This window comes from Apis dorsata, unplaced genomic scaffold (assembly GCF_000469605.1).
Source record: "Apis dorsata unplaced genomic scaffold, Apis dorsata 1.3 scaffold_73, whole genome shotgun sequence".
In the NCBI taxonomy this organism is placed as follows: Eukaryota; Metazoa; Arthropoda; class Insecta; order Hymenoptera; family Apidae; genus Apis; species Apis dorsata.
Window position 1 is genome coordinate 603142 of NW_006263371.1, and position 7173 is coordinate 610314.

Here is a 7173-nt window from a genome sequence, read left to right on the forward strand (position 1 = left end):
TCAGTAAGGACAATTTATATAACATAAGAAATTTATTTTCAAAGAATTTGAATCTGCTGCTTCGTTAATAATTGTTTATTACTATAATAATTATTCTTTTAAAGAAAATGTAAGGAAATATTTACATTCAGCGTTCAAAAGCTCGTTATGAAATACGATTTAGATTCTCGAAATTTTGGCAAACTCGATACTCGTGTGTCACGAGATACTTTCGAGAGTCCAACTCGACTCGAGAGTATCCGAAATTTTCGAATTCCCTCTAGCAATCGAACAACATTATTTTCCTCTTCTGAAACCAATTTTCGAGGGGATTGAGATCAACATCCTCGTCGAGTGACACTCGTTTAAAAAAAGAAAAAAAATATTCGTATAACACCGCTTTGATGAACTCTCTTTGACCGACTCTAGATTTGCGAGTGACGTCATGTAGCGAGTCAATTGGCGCACCAAAAATACCTAGCCAACTGGTCATTAGTCAGGACTCAAATCTGTACACATTGTATACAAATGTGATAAATATTATTAACGAACGACGTTAAAGAGAATTATATTCTCGCATCAACCCATTCCCGATTCGACCGTACTTCATCACAGCTGCGTATCGACAAATGTCCCCACAAAATATTAACCTCGTTCGAACATTTGCAAAGTTCAATACGACCGGTTTTAATGATCACAAATAGTCACGTTCCACGTATTCCACCATTTGTTACGAAACGAAATAAATTTCGTAGCAGGTCGTTGCCTGGCTTCGTATTCCTTGGCTTTCGTGCAAGGAAATTGCGTTCCATCGGGGCGCAAGTGTGACATTGGCCAGGCGCAGTAGTATAACATTATCGAGGTCTCTCAATTGCTGGTCTCCTCTCTCTCTCTCTCTCTTTGCTTGGCCGGGCGCTCGAAGGACAATGGGCGAGGAGGAGGAGGGGGAAGAAGAGAGATCGGGGGAGGAAAGAAAGCAGGAAGGAGAGTAATAGGGGAGGGGGAGGGGAGGACAATGCGCGTGAGCCTTAACATCTGTCCGGAAGTGCGTAGACGCCTTCCATTTTCGTTTTCATTTGCATACGGTGTCCACTGTGCGCGCGCCTCGTGGCACGATGCAATCGCGTCGAGTACCGTGCAAACGGGATCGCTTTGGGAACGCGTCTTAATTCCGTAAATACGCCGCGCGGCGCGTTCTAGAGGTTTAGGGATTATTTTCACTTGGGATATAAAATTTTTTTTTGAATTTTCTATCGAGCGTGGCGATATCAGGGGGGTGGATAAAATATTATTTATTAGTGGATAAAAAATAGTAGAAATGGTAAAAGTAACTTTTTTTAATTTGCACGATTCACGTGTAGCATTATATGGAGATATATATGGCGTATCTTTTGTATCTTTTAGAGTGAATAAAATAAGAGAAGCAACTCTGTTACGAAAGGTCATCGACATTTTTTTTATTTGCTGAAAAGATAAGATACTTTTTATCAGAAATATGATCTTTATGTATATATATAGCGAATAAGAGTGTATCATTTAACTTTTCTGTTTTTTTTTTATTTTTTGAAACGCGATATTACGGAATTTATTTAACGTTAGCAGCGAAAATGCGGGGTTCTCTTTTTTTTTTTTTTTTTTTTTACGTATGCAAAAATAACAATTCGGTGCAACAGGATACTTTGCATACGGTTTCTTAAAAAGAAAAAGGAAAGAAATATTCGAGCATGATGCAATAATATAAAGCTGTTCTTTTCTCGGAAAGGGTGAAAAGGATTCTCTTTTGCCAGAGAGAGACAATGGCGAAGAAAAACGAATTCGTTCTTCTTTTTTTCTTTCTTTTCCCTTTCTTTTTAAATTCTAGATCTCATCTCGATCTTTGATAAACGTTTCGTAATTTATCCGGCCATTGTGTGCGAATTGCCATCGTCGATATTCGGGATCTATCTGTCTCTCCGTTTCGTCGTCGCTCGCTTTTGTACTCGGGATCTCCGCGATCTATCTTTCGCAATAATTTCAAAAAAGGTCGCTTATCCCCAAGGTTCATCCTCCGCCATAGATTCGATCTAGAATGGACGAGGAAGGAGAGAGAAGCACTCGTGGTGGATCGAAATACGCGAATTTCTCGCGGAACAGTAGACATTCCTTGGCCATCCGAGAAACTCTCGCAACTCTCTCCTCTCTCGAAAATTTAAATCTGAGTTCGCGCTCCTCTAAAATTCCCCGTAATATCTATATACTTCTAAAATAACAGATCCGCTATCCACTATACTCATTCCTATAATTTTAAACCTTGATCCTGGACATTCTATCCAATTCTTATTACCCGACTATTATCTAACTATAACCATTTTAAAATAACCCATACAGATATCTCTAAATTCCATATATCTAAAAACAAACAAATAATTTCTTATCCATATCAAACTTGTCCACGAATTCGACCATGAATTCGTCCCGAAAATCTTTGATCCCACAACATACATCCTTCTTCTTGTAATCCTTCTCTTTCTCAATTACTGGATCTTAAAATAATTCACATGCGTAGTCTGGACTATGGAGGAGGGGGGGAGGGATTACCACAGCCGAGTCCCCGAGTTTGGGCACAGAGATCGAAGAGGCGGGTGGGGGGAGGGCGCCACTGTGCCAGTTTAATCTCGCAGCATTGACGTAGGTCGAGGGAAGAGGTGCATTGTCTGTCCGTCTGTCTCTGCGGCACGGTGTGTTCGCATGCGTAAGAGGTCGATGCGTCGAGCTCCTCTCCTCTTTGTCCCTCATCTTCTCGCCGCGGTGAAGTAGTCGCCGCCGCAGCCGCACCACAACCACAAGCAACGCGCAAACAACGCGATTCCTGCACGACACGGGCGCGCGTGCGCACGGGCGCCTCGCACCACGATCGCACAGAGGGTGAAATTAAAAATACCGTGAAACCCTCGGTTGCACGCCCGTCTCTGTACGCTTTCCTCTGACGCGTTCAGGGCCGTCGAGCACGAAAACTGAGCCCCGCTTTTCCTTTTGCCCGCTCGATCGAGGCCACAGCCGCTGATTTATAGGGTATTTACCCTTCTATTTATGGGCTGGCTGGACGCCGGTCGACGCTTCTAATGCAGCCCCCGAACACACGTTATTGTTATTGTTATTATTATTACAGCGAGATCGTCGTCGATCGGATTCTTCCTTCCTCCATCTTCGGGCGAGGGAAAGAAATTTTATATGCGATTACGCGCGTTTTTTTTTTTTTTTTTGCTTCCTTTCTTGAGGGGGGGGATGAAAATATATTCCTTTTTTTTTTTGGAAAGGATCGTGTTTTAAAAATTGTTAAATTTTCTTTCTTGAGGGGAGGGATGAAAATATATTTCTTTTTTTTTTTTTTGAAAGGATCGTATTTTAAAAATTGTTAAATGCTTCCTTTCTTGAGGAGAGGGATGAAGATATATTCCTTTTTTTTTTTTTTTGAAAGAATCATGTTTTAAAAATTGTTAAATGTTTTCTTTCTTGAGGAGAGGAATGAAGATATATTCCTTTTTTGAAAGAATCGCGTTCTAAAAATTGTTAAATGCTTCCTTTCTTGAGGAGAGGGATGAAGATATGTATTTCTTTTCTTTTTTTGAAAAGATCGTGTTTTAAAAATTGTTAAATGCTTCCTTTCTTGAGGAGAGGGATAAAAATATATTTCTTTTTTTTTTTTAAGGATCGCGTTCTAAAAATTGTTAAATGCTTCCTTTCTTGAGGAGAGGGATAAAAATATATTTCTTTTTTTTTTTTAAGGATCGCGTTCTAAAAATTGTTAAATGCTTTCTTTTTTGAAGAGAGGGATAAAAATATATTTCTTTTTTTTTTTTAAAGATCGCGTTCTAAAAATTGTTAAATGCTTTCTTTCTTGAAAAGAGGGATGAAGATATATTTCTTTTTTGAAAGGATCGCGTTCTAAAAATTGTTAAATGCTTCCTTTCTTGAGGAGAGGGATAAAAATATATTTCTTTTTTTTTTTTTTTAAAAAGATCGCGTTCTAAAAATTGTTAAATGCTTCCTTTCTTGAGGAGAGGGATAAAAATATATTTCTTTTTTTTTTTTTTTAAAAAGATCGCGTTCTAAAAATTGTTAAATGCTTCCTTTCTTGAGAAGAGGGATGATGAAGATATATTTTTTTTTTTTTATTCCTTTGTAAAAATGACGAGAAATATAATATTCGATTAACTCGCTTAAGTTTATCGAAAACTAATTTATTTTTGTGTAATAACAGGTCGTACAAATTGCATATCATGAGAATTATTGGAACGTGTTATAGGGGAAAATAAGAACGAAAATTTATCGCTTGATTTTTTTTTTGTACCATAATTGCATGCAGACGTTTAATCGCGATATAGATCCATTAAAAGAAACATTCAATTTCTTTTTTTAATCGTATCACGTGTGTTTTCACTTTGAGAACGTTATTAAAGAATCCTCGAAATTTTTCCTTGAATTTTTTCTTACATAAATTTAAGCAGAAACTGTCAGATTTCTGTCCTTTTTTTCTTCTCTCGTTTTGGAAAAATTCGAGTTTCAATAGATATCAGGAGAAATCGTATTAAATTAATCAAATTCGCGACGGATTTGTCAGGATCGTTTAGATCGTTTGGCTGCGCGTTCCACTTTGCCCGCGATTATTCCGTGAAAATTAATTTTCCGGCTTCCAAGAGAAACGCGCATGCATTTTAAGAGCAACATACTTGGCGATCCTCTGGCGAACACGCGTCATTCCGTTTCGAAAGATATTACGTTCCTTTGTTTTTTTTCTTCCTCTCAAAACTGCGAAACTTCAAAGTCCAAGTTCTAAATCGAAATTATTTCGATTATCGTGAAATCTATCCGTTTTCTCCACGCAATAGCAACGAATGTAACGTAAAATTAATAAATACCATTTCTCGTTCAAATTTCTTGATAATCGAAAAGATTATCAACTCGTAAACTGCACTATATAATTCTATTCGAATCAGTTACGTTAAAACGTAATATACACGATATTACAGCAACCTCGAAATTCCTCTTTACTCTCACAAATTATATCAAAACTTCGTTACACGAAAATGTTTTCCACTGTCTCTTCGATTAATATTCCCATAATATAATTTAAAATATAAATAATAAATAATATCCTCGAAACGATCCTGGAAAGTCAGCGTGTCATACATAACCTAACCTAAATCCACTGATCTCTTTCCCCGAAATTATTTCGATTATCGTGAAATCTATGCGTTTTCTTCACGCAATAGCAACGTGAATGTAACGTAAAATTAATAAATACCATTTCTCGTTCAAATTTCTTGATAATCGAAAAGATTATCAACTCGTAAACTGTGCACTATATAATTCTATTCGAATCAGTTAAAACGTAAACCAAATAAACACGATATTACAGCAACCTCGAAAATCGAATTCCTCTTTACTCTTACAAATTATATCAAAACTTCACGAAAACTTTTTCCATTTCTCTTCGACAAATATTGACACGATATAATTTAGAATAATTAGAATAATCTAGAATAAAAGATCGATGAATATCCTGGAAAGTCAGTTACGGAAAGTCAGCGTGTCATACATAACCTATAACCTGAATCCACCGATCTTCTCTCCCCCCGTGGCAATAATCCGTGAACTGATAACTGATCCCTAAAACGGCCCCGTTTTCTCTTTGTTCCAGATGGTGGTGGTGGTGGTGGTGGTTGAGCAGCCGGTGGAGGAGGGCGGGTGCGGGGCCCAGGGCGATGTGGCTAGCAAGTGGGAAAACTCGAGGAGGTGATAACGACTTCTGACCTTCCGTGAGAGTGCGTACCGCGGCGTAGAGGGCGCCGCCGTCGATTGTCAAGCGAAAAGGCTCACCATTCGGAAGAAAACGAGGAGGAAAAGGCGAAAAAAGAAGAAGGAGAAGAGGAAGAGGACGAAAAAAACGAAGGAAGAGGAACGGTGAGACGAAGACGAAGGAAGAGACGAAGGGAGGAGAGAGAGAGAGAGAGAGAGAGAGGGGAAGAACATTGTAAAGAGGAGGAAACGAGGAATACACACACCACACACAACATACACACACACATACACACGTGCTTTCGAGACGGAATATAAACTGACAACTGGTGGAGGGAGAGAGAGAGAGAGAGAGAGATCGAACGAGAAGGGGAAGGGGTTGGAAAAAGCGGGAGAACCTTGAGAAGTTAGTAAAAGTCCCTTCCCTTTTGACCAGAGTTGGCCGGACGAGCACACAAGACAAGCCCATTCTTCTCCTTTACAGCGGGTAATCGCTGCGTTGCTCCTACGTTGGAAAAAAAAAAATTAATAATAATAATAATAACTATAATAATAATAACAATAACATTAATAATAATAATAATAATAATAATAATAATAATAACAATATTAATAATAATAACTTCTACCTTGAGAACATATACCTCGTGCGTACAAGTACCTTCAAACTTAAACCTCTTTTTCGCAGCGTAATAGTGCCTAGGCCCCTCCGAAGAACGCGACTACAAATAATAATAATACAAAATAATAATAATAATAATAATAAAAATAATAATAATAATAATATTAATAATAATAATAATACAAAATAATAATATTAATAATAATAGCAACGTTATACACACACACATATATATATATAAATATTATATATATATATCTATATAGAGACAAAAAGAATCAGAGAGAGAGAGAAAAAGAGAAAGAGCGCGGGAGAAAATTTTAAATAATAGAAGAGGAAAGGAAGAGAAGAGAATTTTAACGTTTTAATCGTCACTTTGCGTTTGGAAAGTCAAACAGCCCTTTTACATACATATACACATTGTGCATATACACACATATACACGCATAAAAGGTCCCCGGTGGCCGTATGTATACGGACGTGAACGTATAACGAGAGAGAGAGAGAGAAAGAGAGAGAGAGAGAGAGAAAGAGAAGAATAATAATCTTCTCGATTCGAGATCGACGGACGAACGAACGAACGAACGAACGAAGTTACGTTACGAAAGAACGTTGAAAACGAGAGAGGAAAGATTTCCAAGATTGGATTTGGTTTAGAAATTCTCGTTTCATAACGATACCTCTCCCCCTTCGAGCCCTTTATAATCGATTAATATACGAACCAGGACAGCGAAGTACCTGCAGACACAGATATATTTATAAGAATAATATTTATATGATATATATATATATAT

General features: G+C 37.6%; 1 long non-coding RNA gene across 1 annotated transcript in view; it reads left to right on the top strand.

Moving 5' to 3' along the window:
• Nucleotides 1-5879, top strand: part of LOC116186902 — a 27315-nt gene extending 21436 nt beyond the window's left edge. The window contains exon 2 of the long non-coding RNA XR_004151947.1: nt 5660-5879. This is a non-coding gene — a long non-coding RNA (uncharacterized LOC116186902). The remainder of the gene's footprint in view (nt 1-5659) is intronic.
• Nucleotides 5880-7173: the final 1294 nt, after the last annotated feature.